We start from the raw sequence: 16,571 nt of genomic DNA on the forward strand, positions 1-16,571 counted from the left end.
GGCCGTGGCGCCATGGCGAATTTCGATGACTCGCCATGAAAATCTTATTGCCTCTCATTTTGTCATACATCTTCTGACCTTGACCAAAGTGAACACATATGATAAGGCTCCACCCCTGAACATATTTCAACTGCCATATTTGACCTCAAGGACAGCGCCACCTAGTGGGAACAGGAAATGTCATGTTTTACACTTTGGGGTACAGTATAGTGATGGGTGACATCTGCAGCCTCAAATTTCTCCAGGAAAGCCTTAAGGAGTTGGTCTTGGGATACAGTGAAAACTGTGACTTTTCGCGAAAGGGTGTGACCCCAGCAGCATGGCGAACTTTGATGTCACGCCATGAAGAAACAAATTAGTATAACTCAATGAAATCCAGTCTGATCAGTACCAGACTTTACAGGCATGATGTCAGACCCGCCCTGAACAGATTGACGTGCCCATTGTCGGAAATATGGACAGCGCCACCTAGTGGCAACAGGAAATGTCATGGCTTTAACTTTGTTGTACTGATTTTCACAGGTTGATCGTGGCCACCTCAAAAGCGGTGAATATCACCATCAGTCCCTCGTGATGCTTCAGTGCAAAAATTGTGACTTTAAACTGTACGGCGCACCCTGGTGGCAACGCTGTTCATCATGAAAGATGAAGTGGCTTTTGAGGGGCTTGGAAAGTTTATAGAGGCTTGAAATTTGGCACACACCTCCAAATGGATGAAGACATTGTTGTTATGTAACCATTTTCCTTGAATAGCGCAAAATGGCTCCACAGCGCCCCCTACAATATTTCAAAACATCAGCCCCTGCTCTGTGTTTCATCTATGAGTCTGACACTTGGTAAGCTTGTGTAAGATATCAAGATGTACAAAAAAGTCTCTTGGAGCAATATCCCAAATCCAACAGGAAGTCAGCCATTTTAAAATTAATGTGTAATTTTGATGACATTTTCCCCCCTTTTCAGGCCTCATACTTTGACGAACTCCTCCAAGGGATTTCATCATATTGAAACATTCTTCAGTGTGTAGAATCTAAAGACCTTTGTGATGTTAAATTGCGAAGCTTTTTCCGTTCAGGGAAACGGGGTGGTCATGGCGGCACGTAGAGTTTCAATCACTCGCAAAAAGCAGTAATCTGCTGTCACTAAAAAACACAATGTCCAATCTCTCCCAAAGGTCGCAGGTGTGATGAGACTCAAGCTCGGAAATGTTTGTTATGCTATTTGTCAATAATGGTTAGAGCGCCACCTAGTGGCATGACTATAATCCTGGTTGAATAAGATGAAATGTTAGCTGGTGATTAAAAGCATGAAATCCATCAATGTGACATCACATCGGACGTGCCGGTTTGAGGTATTGGCAGTGGCTCGACGTGCCGGGGGTGCGAGGGCCCTCATAACGCTGCTTGCAGCTTTAATTATTATTATTATTATTATTCAGGCGAAACAAGGGCCTTTTTGAGGGCCTAAACATGCTCAAAAACTCATGAAATTTTGCACACATGCCAGGTCTGGTGAAAAATTTTGTATTTTAATGGTTTTACATATGAGCACTGGGAAATGGCTCTAGAGCGCCACCTATGCCTTGTTAAATGCAGCCCTACGACCACATCGTTTGAGCTACATGTATGAAATTTGGCACACATATGTATCATGCCAAGACGAACAAAAAAGTCTGTGGGCCCATTGACGCAAACCCAACAGGAAGTCCGCCATTTGGAAGAGAAGGTGACATTTTGGCTCAAATTTTGCCATTTCCATGCCTCGAACTTTTGCGAACTCCTCCTTGGGGTTTCATTTCATAACCTTCAAATTTGGACAGTGTCAACTACACCCTTGTGCCATGTTAAATTGCGGAGCTTTTGAGTTTTCACAATACGGTGACGCCGTGGCGCCATGGCGAATTTCGATGACTCGCCATGAAAATCGTATTGCCTCTCATTTTGTCATACATTTTCTGACCTTGACCAAAGTGAACACATATGATAAGGCTCCACCCCTGAACATATTTCAACTGCCATATTTGACACCAGGTACAGCGCCACCTAGTGGGAACAGGAAATGTCATGTTTTACACTTTGGGGTACAGTATTGTGATGGGTGACATCTGCAGCCTCAAATTTCTCCAGGAAAGCCTTAAGGAGTTGGTCTTGGGTTACAGTGAAGACTGTGACTTTTCACGAAAGGGTGTGACCCCAGCAGCATGGCGAACTTTGATGTCACGCCATGAAGAAACAAATTAGTATAACTCAATGAAATCCAGTCTGATCAGTACCAGACTTTACAGGCATGATGTCAGACCCGCCCTGAACAGATTGATGTGCCCATTGTCGGAAATATGGACAGCGCCACCTAGTGGCAACAGGAAATGTCATGGCTTTAATTTTGTTGTACTGATTTTCACAGGTTGATCGTGGCCACCTCAAAAGCGGTGAATATCACCATCAGTCCCTCGTGATGCTTCAGTGCAAAAATTGTGACTTTAAAATGAACGGCGCACCCTGGTGGCAACGCGGTTCATCATGAAAGATGAAGTGGCTTTTGAGGGGCTTGGAAAGTTTATAGAGGCTTGAAATTTGGCACACACCTCCAAATGGATGAAGGCATTGTTGTTATGTAACCATTTTCCTTGAATAGCGCAAAATGGCTCCACAGCGCCCCCTACAATATTTCAAAACATCAGCCCCTGCTCTGTGTTTCATCTATGAGTCTGAAACCTGGTAAGCTTGTGTAAGATATCAAGATGTACAAAAAAGTCTCTTGGAGCAATATCCCAAATCCAACAGGAAGTCAGCCATTTTAAAATTAATGTGTAATTTTGGCGACATTTTCCCCTCTTTTCAGGCTTCATACTTTGACGAACTCCTCCAAGGGATTTCATCATATTGAACCATTCTCCAGTGTGTGGAATCTAAAGACCTTTGTGATGTTAAATTGCGAAGCTTTTTACGTTCAAGGAAACGGGGTGGTCATGGCGGCACGTGGAGTTTCAATCACTGGCCAAAAAGCAGTAATCTGCTGTCACTCAAAGACACAAAGTCCAATCTCTCCCAAAGGTCGCAGGCGTGATGAGACTCGAGCTCGGAAATGTTTGTTATGCCCTTTGTCTATAATGGTTAGAGCGCCACCTAGTGGGACGACTATACTCATGGTTGAACCAAATGAAATGTTAGCTGGTGGTTAAATGCATGAAATCCATCAATGTGACATCAGATCGGAGGTGCTGGTTTCAGGTGTTGGGCGTGGCTCGACACGCCGGGGGTGCGAGGGCCCTCATAACGCTGCTTGCAGCTTTAATTTTTAATTATTACTCATGATATGACATTGTCCAGACAGAATTTTATTGGAATTCCACGTGAAAGACCAACACAAAGTGGTGCACACGTGAGAAGTGGAACGACAATCATACATGATTCCAAACATTTTTTACAAATAAATAACTGCAAAGTGGGGTGTGCATAATTATTCAGCCCCCTGAGTCAATACTTTGTAGAACCACCTTTTGCTGCAATTACCGCTGCCAGTCTTTTAGGGTCTGTCTCTACCCCCTGGGGCAACCTGGGACCATTTCGTGGCCTTTGCGTTTTACGTTTCCACGCCATTTCCACTGTGTTTAATGGAGTATAGCCAAACTTTCTAACATGAATTTTTTTCCCATTTTATTTTGAAATTCAGTCGGAGTTTTTAAAATGAGCTTAAATGGCTGAATAAAAGGCATACATCCACTATCGAACCTCGTGGCCGATTTGTGCCCCATTGAAACCCTTTATAAACGCTATTTTTCACTGCAGGATTTATACCGTTAACATCTGGGTGATGGCTTAGGTTTCGTTTTTGTTTTGGAGAAGAGGCCTTAGAATTGTAATTTTTTTATTTGTCCACCGGGTGGTGCCCTTGCTCCACATTTGACCCGGGGCTGGAAAACAGCGGGCTGCTTAAAGAGACCTGCGGGAAATGACGCCTCTTTTCCGGCGTGCTGCAGCGGCTTCGCCCGCTGATCGGGCGGGACAATTTTCGGCCCCAGGACCGTTTGAGGTTGGATTTTTTTTTTTTAATCAACAGGAAATGACGTATTTGTTGTGACGTGGTACCGGATGTGTGTGTTGGAAAAAGGGGTCCGACGCAACATGCCCCGGTCATCGTCGCGAGTCAACCCGGGAGCATGCACCGATTCCGGGCTAGAGGAGAAGCATTTGCCGCCTGGAGACCATTTTCTGGTCCTGAAAAAAAAAATAAAAGGCGATCGAAATGACTGTTTGTGCCAATCTTTAGTCCATCTAAAGGCCTAATTATAATAACAATCAAATATTACTTCAAATGTTTTTTTGGGAAAATATTTAGTTTTTTAGTTTTTTTTAGTTTTTTTGTAATTTAAAGGGTTAAAACAACGAAAATATAATTAAAACTTTATATGAATATTTCAGGGAGAAGTAGTTTTAAAAGACTGACCAATTTAAAGTGAAAAAAAATTAATATTTAATATTTTTATTGCACTTTTTGGGCGTGGTCGATAGTGTGCATTTTATGAAATGCGCTCCTGGAAAAAAAATAAAAGGCGATCGAAATGACTCTTGGTGCCAATCTTTAGTCCATCTAAAGGCCTAATTATAATAACAATTGAATATTACCTCAAATGTTTTTTTTGGAAAATATTCAAGTTTTTTGTTTTTTGGGGCTAAAAAAAACAGGGCGCTCATGTAATAAAACTGGGATTTAAAGGGTTAAAACAATGAAAATATAATTAAAACTTGACATGGATATTTTAAGCAGAAGTAGTTTTAAAAGATTGACTAATTTAAAGTAGAAAAAAATATTGATATATAACATTTTTAGAGCACTTTTGGGGCGGGACCATTTTTGGTCCCGAGGTTCACGAAAGGGTGGGATTTTGAGGTTGCCCCAGGGGCTACCAGCTTTGTACATCTAGAGACTGAAATCTTTGCCCATTCTTCTTTGCAAAACAGCTCCAGCTCAGTCAGATTAGATGGACAGCGTTTGTGATCAGCAGTTTTCAGATCTTGCCACAGATTCTCGATTGGATTTAGATCTGGACTTTGACTGGGCCATTCTAACACATGGATATGTTTTGTTTTAAACCATTCCATTGTTGCCCTGGCTTTATGTTTAGGGTCGTTGTCCTACTGGAAGGTGAACCTCCGCCCCAGTCTCAAGTCTTTTGCAGACTCCAAGAGGTTTTCTTCCAAGATTGCCCTGTATTTGGCTCCATCCATCTTCCCATCAACTCTGACCAGCTTCCTGTCCCTGCTGAAGAGAAGCCCCCCCAGAGCATGATGCTGCCACCACCATATCTGACAGTGGGGGTGGTGTGTTCAGAGTGAGGTGCAGTGTTAGTTTTCCGCCACACATAGCGTTTTGCATTTTGGCCAAAAAGTTACATTTTGGTCTCATCTGACCAGAGCACTTTCTTCCACATGTTTGCTGTGTCCCCCACATGTTTGCTGTGTCCCCTACATGTTTGCTGTGTCCCCCACATGTTTGCTGTGTCCCCTACATGTTTGCTGTGTCCCCCACATGTTTGCTGTGTCCCCTACATGTTTGCTGTGTCCCCTACATGTTTGCTGTGTCCCCCACATGTTTGCTGTGTCCCCCACATGGCTTGTAGCAAACTGCAAACGGGACTTCTTATGGTTTGCTGTTAACAACGGCTTTCTTCTTGCCACTCTTCCATAAAGGCCAACTTTGTGCAGTGCACGACTAATAGTTGTCCTATGGACAGATTCCCCCACCTGAGCTGTAGATCTCTGCAGCTCGTCCAGAGTCACCATGGGCCTCTTGGCTGCATTTCTGATCAGCGCTCTCCTTGTTCGGCCTGTGAGTTTAGGTGGACGGCCTTGTCTTGGTAGGTTTACAGTTGTGCCGTACTCCTTCCATTTCTGAATGATGGCTTGAACAGTGCTCCGTGGGATGTTCAAGGCTTGGGAAATCTTTTTGTAGCTTACGCCTGCTTTAAATTTCTCAATAACTTTATCCCTGACCTGTCTGGTGTGTTCTTTGGACTTCATGGTGTTGTTGCTCCCAATATTCTCTTAGACAACCTCTGAGGCCGTCACAGAGCAGCTGTATTTGTACTGACATTAGATTACACACAGGTGCACTCTATTTAGATGGGTGCAGGACCTTGAAATGCACCGTGTAGAACGAAAGACCATCGTACGAACAAAGGTAAGTTTACCAGTCTCACAAATCGTCGTCATAAATACACATTCGTTAACCGTTTATTAATATAACCTTTGAGCTCAGCGGTAATTAATTAGTAGTGGAAATAATTTCTGGTACGCGTTACAGAAATGTAGCAGTGACAATAATATTGTATGCTGTAATCGTACTGGACAATTAGTGATACAAAAAACCTGTTTTACCCTGTGAATAAAAGTATATGTTTCTGTCAATGTACCATAATAACAGAAGCGAAACACAATATTGTGTCAGGACAATTCACTATTTATGCACAATAAACAAAGGAGCAATTTCTGTTCAGCGCCAGACTTGCTTGTAACCTATATCACCAATTATGTTAAGAAAAATGACGCATTAACTACAACAAAACTCTGACCTTTGTGGGAATGCTTGGAGCAGACTAACCTGTGAGCTGGAGAGTTCTGAGACGTTATGTTTGGTATATCCAGACCATCCGTCGGCTCTTACTTCGGAAACATGGCTTAAAAATGTCTCTTCAACGACGTAATCCGATAAAAAAAAAAACGATCTCTTTACCCGTCGGCTTCCCGTGGCTGTCATGCGACCGGCTGTTGCAGTCAATAATACAACAGCTTCTTGCCATTTTTTGGGTTTCTTTTTATCGCTGTGTAACTGAGTTCAATTGAAAGCCTGCGTGCGCTAGTACCTCTTGCCACAAGTTGCCAGAATCCTTTGCGGTTTTACCCCTGAATGACGTCACATTTTCAATCTTCATCCCGACTTTTTGTCCCAGTCCAGCCTTGCCCTGATCTAACCTCTCCTCTTCCTCACAGCTCTGATGTCTCTGAGGGAGATGTTGTGACTGTAATCTGTGAGGAGGACCAAAGCTTTTCTGATTGGACTGTGAGGAGAAACACAAGCAAACTGCAGAGGGCTGAGTGTGGAGATGGGCGGGGACAACAGCAACGTGATCAATCATGTTCCATCAGTGCGCTGGTGCCTCACGACACCGGAGTTTACTGGTGTGAGTCCAGTAATGGTGCCATCAGTAACCTGGTTAATATCACAGTCACTGGTAAGCTGATCACTCTCACTTTACTTCTTATTGCATCCACAAATTGAGCTGAACATGCAGGTACATAGATTCTGTGCTGTTCTTCACTGATCACCTACCTGACTGACAGAGTAATGAAGGACTTCCCTCCCTCGGTGCTTCTTAATGTGTGAGGATATTCTCCATTACTGAGTTAAGACTTCCTTATTTAGATCTAAGCTCTGGATTATCTTGCACGTCTCGTGGCTCCCAAATGTCTCTTAAGTTATTATCCTCTGTAGCCTCATACTTTAGCTTTACTTGGCAAATGTGAATGCTTTGTGTGCTGACAAACCCTTTTGCATGTAGTGTTTTTATGAAAAGCCTTATAATTGCCTAATTCTGTGTTTTTGTTCTGTTACAAAAGCAGGAATTCTTACTGTTGTTTAATATTTTAATCAAACCTTTAAGTTTAATTCAGCACAAAAAGCCCCACTGTAAACAAATCCACAGAACAGAACCAAACTCAGCAGCCAAACAGTTTGTCCTCAGTGCAGGTCGACATTCAGAAAAACCAGCTGCCTCAGCTTGGATGGGCTGATGTGGTTTCTCCTTAGTATCTGCCCAGTTTTTGAGAAGACCCTCCAAAGGAACAGATGTTGCCACAATGCACAGTCTCCCCTCCATCACCTTCAACAGGTAGGGAAAGACTGTGGCCTTGGCCTCCCACCAGCTCTGTGGGCCTTCTCCTTGTTGGATGAGGGGCTCCTCAAGATAACATTTCATCTCCATCATAACATCAGCTGTAGTATTTCTCTTTGCAGCATCTCCTGTAGCTCTTTCATCAAAGAGGCTCCACACAGCAGACGTCTGTGGCTCCTCCTTCACTTGGCCCTGTAATGGTGGAGCTGGGTGGGAGTGCACTTTGCTGCTGCAGTTATTCTCTGAAGTGCCTCATCAACAGCTCTGTTGTCACTGAATGCAAGCTTTTTAAATCTACCATCCAGTGATGCAGCTTCTGAGTGGACGGTGTTGAACTCCACACACAGAAACTTTTCACACTCACTGCTAATTTTGTTTTACAGTGAAGCCACTCTGCTCTGCTAGTCCCAATATCTTTCACCTGCAGCAGATGCTGCTTCGTTTGCAGCTGTCAGTCATATTTCTGTGTTTTTGTGTCGCACTCTCCTCCACACTGCTGTCTGTCATCTCACAGGTATGATGTGCGGAGCGATGCTGAACTTCCAATCCCAGCGTTTCATGTTGCAGGATCAATTCCCATATGAAAATATCAATATCTAATTTGATTACATTTGTTTTTCATCATAAATATGACAGACAAAAGTAAATTCAGCAATTAGCGGGATGGTCTGCAATACCCTGTTAACAGGAACTACACTCACCACCTCTCATTCATGTGCGTGTTACGGCTCTGCAAGAGTGTGAGCCAATGAGAAACCAGAGGCACAAAACTTTAGACCACAAAACACACAATCTGATGTTGGTTTGTAAAGATGTTGCTGATGAGACTTTGTAGAAAGCAGCTGGTCTGAGTGATGTGATCAGAGTGCAGCAGATAATGTCTGACAGCAGTTTGAAGAGCAAATGGATTCTGTTCTGTTCTTCATCATCACCTACCTGACACCTCACAGCTGTTTCTCACCTGCAGGTCACACAGGAGGATCTGTTGGACTGAAGGTCAGCCTGTCAGTTCCTGCTGTGCTTCTTGTTGCTGCTGTTTTCTTGATGTAGAGAAAACAAAAACAACAAAGAATCAGGATCCAGCCTCATGTTGAGCTGCAGCAAAATAAAATGTCTGAATCTTTTTAAATCAGCACTCTTAGTCTCCCGCTGGTGGTTTCAGCGTTGTCAGTGAACCTGGGGAACATGAGATGATGCTGGTAACAGAAATCAAAGGTAGTGAACAGCAGACAGGGATCAGCTGCAGGTTTAATACACGTCCTGAATTTGGTTTAGTTTGAAGTTTCTGTAAAATAAAACCAAACATTGTGATTTGTCTCTTTATAAATAAAGTTGAATTGAATTTCTCTCTGAGCTCCTGCTTCTGTTGTCTGTCAGTGATTTTATCAGTTGGACATCAAGTAAAACTTTGGATAAAATGAAAACTGTTCACACAGTGTCTGTAAATCCACGGGTGAAAATAATACATGTAACATTCACACAAGTCCACGAGTGATTGAATGAAATGTGATCATGGAAAAATAAATTCAAAACTATTCAAGACTTTTACCATTAACTGTCATTCTATTATGAAGTAACAGGAAGGTAATAACACTATAATATAATAATAATAAAGAAAATTAAAAAATATGGTGTAACAGAGCTCACTGCCTCACACTGTCGATAGCAGCATTTCTTTTTAACCTTATTTCATTTAAGGCTCAGACGATCATCTGTTTCCACTTAAAGTAGTCTAGCTCTGATATCACTTTAGCCTCTGGATGGAGGATTTGCTATGTTAACTTATAGATAATAAACTCAACGTATTACAGACCAAAACCAAACACGTCCGTAGTATAAGACTGGATTTAACTCCCTTCACACCTGTCTCGACACAACAGTCAGGTCAGTCCCTTCCCTTTTAAGAAATCCACCTTAAATGTATTTTAAATGTAAGTGATGCAAAATGAATTTAATATTTTATCTTTAGTTTGTCAGGTAGCATCAGGTCAGATGGATGATGTTGGGTGAGATGGAGCAGACAGAGATGTCATCACAGCTGAGAGGAAGCAAAAGCCTCAACATCCAGGCTTAAAAGTGATGTAGGGAGCTAAAGCTAAAGCTCTGCTTTCTTTGTGTGCTTGTGCTAACAGCAACTAATGAGAAATGTGATGACAATTGTCCAGCTTTGTCCTTTTATATTCTACCAAATGTGAAGTGAACCTGTGGTTATACAGTAACGATAAGAGCATCTTTATTAGTCCCACATGTGGGAAATTTGTTTTGTTACAGCAGGAAGTGGACAGTGCAGTTACACAGCAAACATGAGAGAACCCTGGAATAGAATAAGAAACTGTACACAACTGTACCCAATAGAATAGAATAGAATGATAGGATAAAAATAGAATACACATGCTATATACAACTGAGTACAAATACAACGTTGTCAGAAGAAGAGTGTTACACTTAGTCCTATTGCACATGTGTGTGTTTGATCAGCTGCAAAGTCTTTGTGGTGGAGTCTGACAGCAGAGGGGAGGAAATCTCTCCGCCCACATCGTGGGTGCTGCAGCCACTGAAGGAGCTGCTCTGAAGCGCTATAAAGGTTTGTGATGATCAATACAGGTTTACAGCTCAGATCATACTGAGTTCATTATGACTGATATAAATATGTGATAGAATAATAATAAATCGAGTAAATTGTGATTGACAAACAGTTTTAAAGAGAAAGTTTGTTAGTTTAAATTGTGTGAAAGGTCAGAGATGGAGAGAACACCAGGCTGGGGCTGAATATCAGTGTATTACATGCAAATCTGATTGGATGACAGGACAGAGCATAAACTGAAGCTGGCATGGATGTTCTGGGTCTCCTGCCTCTGTGAGATCAGCAGGTCAAAGATTCAATAGCAAAACTTGGTTGTTCCAGCAGCGACGCCGAGGGCAGTGAGCTCTAAAAGCCTCCCAGATGAAAACGTGCCCGATCGAGAGGTGATCTGCTGCTGATGGGTGACGAACCTACTCAGGTCTCCAGCTCTTATCAGAGGAGGCAGTGAAGTCCTCTCTTCCTCGCAGCGCAGGCTTGCAGCTGCTAAAACTAAACAGAGCTCCCTGAAAGGCGCAGCCAATCACATTGGCCATATTTGTCACGTGAGGTAGACTCCAGTAGAGGACGTAATTTAACTCTTTCTGCACCGCTGGGTGAATGAGACGGTGACAGATCGGTTTTTTCTTTCTATGGGTTTGTTTTTCTTTACTCGAAGACATCAAATTATTGGTGGGGACATGTCCCTTCCGTCCATGCTAAATCTACGCCCTTGGTTTGTTCAGTTCACCCAAAGATGAACTTGTTCATTTATTTCTTTGAATGTTTGAATTGTTTACTTTCTTAAAAAAATGCTTGTGCTGAACAAACCTTAAGTAGTTTCCTTTGGAGCTTTGTTAAAGCAGTTTGTAAGAAGTGTAAGAAGTAAGTAAGTGTGTAAGTGTAAGAAGTAAGTAAGTGTAAGTGTTCCTTTGGACCTATAGAAAAAGCAGATGGATTAAACCAATCTCACACTTTTTATCTTTACATGGATTTTTGTTCCATCCTGATGATCAGAAGAGTGTTTTGGGATTTAACAGATCTCTTAAGAACAACGGTAAGTGTTTGCTGTCTTTTTCTAAAACCACTTTCAGTCTTTTATATAAAAAGTTTCAGTTGCCATGGTTACAGTTCACTTAACCCTGTCATGCACGAATTTTGACAACGTGAATTAGATTTTTTTCCTTAAGTATTTTTTATTCATCTTTATCTTTATTTATATAATAGATAAATAAAAATACTTAACAAAAAATCCCGATTGAGGTTGTCACAATTCATGCATAATAGTTACAATAAAACACGCCATACATCTATGGTAACATTAAACCACCAGTGAGGTTATGGAGTGACACATCAGTGTCCAATGTAGTGGTTTATGTACAAGTATACCATCAACACTGACACAAATGCAAGAAAACAGCCTTTGAATAGCTGTCCACAGCTGTACTGCAGTGACCACTCTGCGTGAAAGAGTCAGCATCCACCCACAAAAATGTTTAAACAGAAAAACTGTTTCAAAAACGAGTGAGACTTCATTTAAAATGTAGTTTCCTTTCTAGTGGATGTTAACCCTGTAAAGTCAGAAGTATGATATCATTGCTAGAAAATCCAACACATCAAACGTCACCCCGACGCAACTTCGATAAGAGACGAAATCGAAAATCGAAAGTGTTTTGAGTTTGAACGGGCAGCTGAACGACAGATCCGTCCTAACCCTCAGTGACTTTCAGCTTTATTTAAACCTTAAATTTAGTCTGATGTGTTCAGGTTTAAACTCAGGTTCAGTTGTTCAGTGAAAATACCAACAGACTCAGACATTTAGAACAAACTAAGAGTCAGATGAGCAGAAACAGAAAACACGGACATGTCTGCTGTAACTGCGTCGCTCTGCTCCACTTTGATGTTCGTCCTGTTCGTCTCTGCAGGTGAGATTTAACTGATAGAAACTAAACTGAGTTTATTTCTGAGATAGAGAATCTCAGTCTGGTTTATTTCTCTAAGAATGAATTTCTTATACATTCAGTATCTGGAGCGAAACAAGGCTGGGTGGAGTCTGTTCCAATTTAGCGATCGCACGCTTGAAGTACGCGCATTACGTACGGTGCGTACTAGTGATGTGCGGATCATCCTGAAATATCGATTCCTCCGATACCAATCATTTATGTTCTAGAATCGATTCTCACATTAATATTTTAGTAATTTAGAGTAAATTTGTAGTTTATCATTAACAGGAACACAGTGGAAAGAAACTATAACATTCGGATTGTCTACATTCAAAGGAACTACTTCCTCTTCCGCCTTTCATAGTCATGTGCGAAATATGGCTGTATAAATGTCTCGCAGCCCCTTGGCGCGCGCGCTCACAACAATGGTTGAACGTAATTGTGCGGACGTATTTTACCTCCACAAACAGCTGAGACGTGGTTTGCGATACATGTGGCAAAAAAGTGCTCCAAGAGTGAGGTGTTGTGGCCATACTTGCCAACCTTGAGACCTCAGAATTAGGGAGACAATTCAAAAGGGCTGTTGGGGTGTGGGGGGGTGATAAATACATTTTACAGTGTTTCTTTATCGGATAAAATACATTAAATGTCACCGTTATTATTGGCCGGCCCGGAAACAGCGGGGGTGTCCAAATTCAGAGGCTGCTTCCACCTGAGACTCTGCTCCTTGCTATCGAAAATATAACCGGGCGCTGATTTAAACTCTCGACCGTCTCACACTTTGTTTAATCAGTTTTCTGTTTGACGTTTATTCAGCTGTGTGAAAACCCCAGAGGAACCCACCTGAGGGATTAATAAAGTTAAATTTAATTTAATCTAATAACTTTAATCTCAGCCAAACCGTTTTACCCGCAAACAAATAAAACATTGAAAAAAGCCAAACAATAACATTTTTAAGTTATCAAAGTGACTCATATATCATGTTTAACCCGAGTAGCGAAAGCCCGCGGGGGTTTGAAGACGATGTGTCGATCGGCTCAGATATTTGAAGTTTACACAGCTACATTCTCTCCTCAAAATGTGTTAAAAGTTTTTTTGCGACCCAGAAAGAGAAATAAGAGTAATATTAAAACTAAGCAGCTGCCGCCATTGTTGGAAACTGGAATTGGCTGGGCCGCGCTAAGAATTCTGCGATATGATTTTTCAATTTTGTTTTCCGGGTGGAAAATCGGGAGATTTTCGGGATGGGCACTGAAATTCTCCTGGAAACATCGTGAGGGTTGGCATGTATGGTCGTGGCAACATCACTAACCTTTTCAAACAACTCATTTCAGTGGATGTTAACCATGAAAAGCCTGAAAGATCATTGGTAGAAAATTCAAATTATATTGGTCGAACATATCAGACTTTCAAAGCATCTTCCGTACGTGACGCTTGTCTTGGAAGTGTTGAGTTTAAACGAGCAGCTGAACAACAGATCAGCTCTAACCCTCAGGGACATTCAGATTTATTTAAACCTTAAATGTAATCTGATGTGTTCAGGTTTAAACTCAGGTTCAGTTATTGAGTGAAAATACCAACAGACTCAGACATTTAGAACAAACTAAGAGTCAGATCAGCAGAAACAGAGAACACGGAAATGTCTGCTGTAACTGCGTCGCTCTGCTCCGCTTTGCTGTTTGTCGTGTTTGTTTCAGCAGGTGAGATTTAACTCTGAGATAAAACAGGAAGTTTTGGCTGCACAGTAAAAATATTTCCCTGAGACTTAGTTTCATATTATTTCAGTTTTTCTGTTTGTGACGATGAAACGAGAATCAAACTGCCATCAGAAACAAAATGTACTTCAGCTTCAACGACTGTAACACAAACTGTTCATACATGATGACCGACATATGAGAGGTTCTGATTTTGTTCTGTGGAGATCGTTCAAGAACTGAGCACTAAAACTTTGACACTTTGCCTCGTTTGTTACGACGCACTTATTTCTGCTCATCCTCAGTCCAACCTACCAAACGTCACTCTAACGTCCTCACGAGACACGGAAGAGTTTGAGCCGCAGCTTTAGCTTTATTTAAACTTTAAATGTAATCTGATGTAGTCAGGTTTAAACTCAGGTTCAGTTATTCAGTGAAAATACCAACAGACTCAGACATTTAGAACAAACTAAGAGTCAGATCAGCAGAAACAGAGAACACGGACATGTCTGCTGTAACTGCGTCGCTCTGCTCCACGCTGATGTTTGTCATGTTCGTCTCTGCAGGTGAGATTTAACTGATAGAAACTAAACTGAGTTTATTTCTGAGATAAAGAGTCTCAGTCTGGTTTACATGCTGATTATATTTCTCTAAGAAGTAGTTTGTTACTCATTCAGTGTTGCGATCGACACAAAGCTGGGTGGAGTCTGTGTGTTGGTGCAGTTTGCAGCACAGACACAAAGAAGTGTAATGTGTGTGTCAGTGTGATGTGTTGTAGTGTCAGGAGTCAGGATGCAGCTACAAAGCTTCTTGTTCAGTGTACACAAACAGCTGTAGCTCCATAAAGGCAGCATGCAGAGACTCACAGTGTCTTATAATGAGAGGCTGCTTTCTCTCACACATTATGTTCACTTATTATCAGCACATGTTGTTGTTTGTGGAACAGAGTTATTGTAGTTTTTTCTCATTAGTTTGAGTTTTTATTCCATTTGGACTTTTTGTGTTTAGTTCAGTTTAGTTTCCAGATGATTTTCTTCTTTTTCAGGTTTGATTATTTATTGCTTGAAGAGTTTTAATAGTTTTATTCTTTTTTCATTCTTACTGTTTGGAGGTTTGTGTCAGAGGCCAGATTCAGGAGCATCAGTACAGCTGTTACAATAAAAAGCAGTGACTCAGTCTGACAGACATCCAGAGTCTCAATGAACTCGTCCATCAACAACATTTTATCAAACTAACAGATTCTAAAACCAAAGATTTGTTTTTCAGATGATGTTTTTCATCCGTCTCAGTCTTTGCTCATGAACTTTGTCTCCAAACGTCTCAGCCTGAGCTTCCCTCTGATGAACTCGTTCATAATCTCGTCCATTCTGCTCTCAATGAAAATCTGAACATGTTCAGCTCGGCCTCCTGTCTTTGTGTCAGAGTCTCCAAAGCAAACATGACAGCAGCTCACTGCCATCTTCAAACCTTCCCTTTCACTCTTGCTGCTGTCCTTCTGTCACAAATCAGCCCTGATGAAGATGCTCGGGATCAGGTGAGGAGGAGGAGAAGACTCGCTGTGGTGACGCCTGAAGGGACACAAGAAGAAACACAATCAAAGATCATCATCTAATAACAGAAGACAATCTTTTATTGTGTGTTTCTGATTGGCTGCTGTAGAAGTGAACAGCTGTACTTTGACCTTTAACCTCTCTGCTCTGTGTTGTTTCCTCTTTCAGACCAGAAAGCCATCACAGCTGAGTCTGGACAGGACGTCACTCTGACATGTCGAGCTGCAAACAACAACATCATAGTTGTAGAGTGGACGAGAGCTGACCTGGAAGATGAATATGTGTTTGTGTACCGGGACGGTCACCCTGTTCCAGATGAGCAGCATCCATCTTTTAAGAACCGGGTGGATCTGCAGGACAAAGAGATGAAGGATGGAGACGTGTCTTTGATTCTGAAGGATGTGACGGTTAATGATGCTGGAACATACAAGTGTCATGTTGTCCAGCGAGTGAGAGGACCTATGACTCTAATCAACAGCACCGACCTGGTTGTTGTTCCTCCAGGTGAGTGAGTAGAGTTGAGTGTGTGTGTGATCAGAGGTGAAGCTGCTTCCTGCTTGTTGATGTTTGTTTCTAAAGATGTTGCTGATGAGACTTTGTAGAAAGCAGCTGGTCTGAGTGATGTGATCAGAGTGCAGTAGATAATGTCTGACAGCAGTTTGAAGAGCAAACGGATTCTGTTCTGTTCTTCACTCATCACCTACCTGACAGCTGACACCTGTTTCTCACCTGCAGGTCAGCCAGGAGGACAAGAGAAGGATGAAGACAAAGAGAAGGAGGATGGATCTGTTGGACTGATTGTTGGTCTGTCAGTTTCTGCAGTGCTTCTTCTTCTTGTTGCTGTTGGTTTCCTGATCTACAGGAGATGTAATCTGAATCCTGCTGATCCACATGTAGCAGAGCATCTTCAGCATGAATGTGAGTCAGATGAACAAA

At 41.9% G+C, this 16,571-nt stretch overlaps 1 pseudogene; it reads left to right on the top strand.

Moving 5' to 3' along the window:
• The first annotated feature begins 14,532 nt into the window (after positions 1 to 14,532).
• The window catches only part of LOC113015543 (neural cell adhesion molecule 2-like), a 298,755-nt pseudogene continuing 296,716 nt past the window's right edge, over positions 14,533 to 16,571 (top strand).

The sequence above is a fragment of the Astatotilapia calliptera genome, chromosome 3 (genome assembly GCF_900246225.1).
Source record: "Astatotilapia calliptera chromosome 3, fAstCal1.2, whole genome shotgun sequence".
Lineage (NCBI taxonomy): Eukaryota > Metazoa > Chordata > Actinopteri > Cichliformes > Cichlidae > Astatotilapia > Astatotilapia calliptera.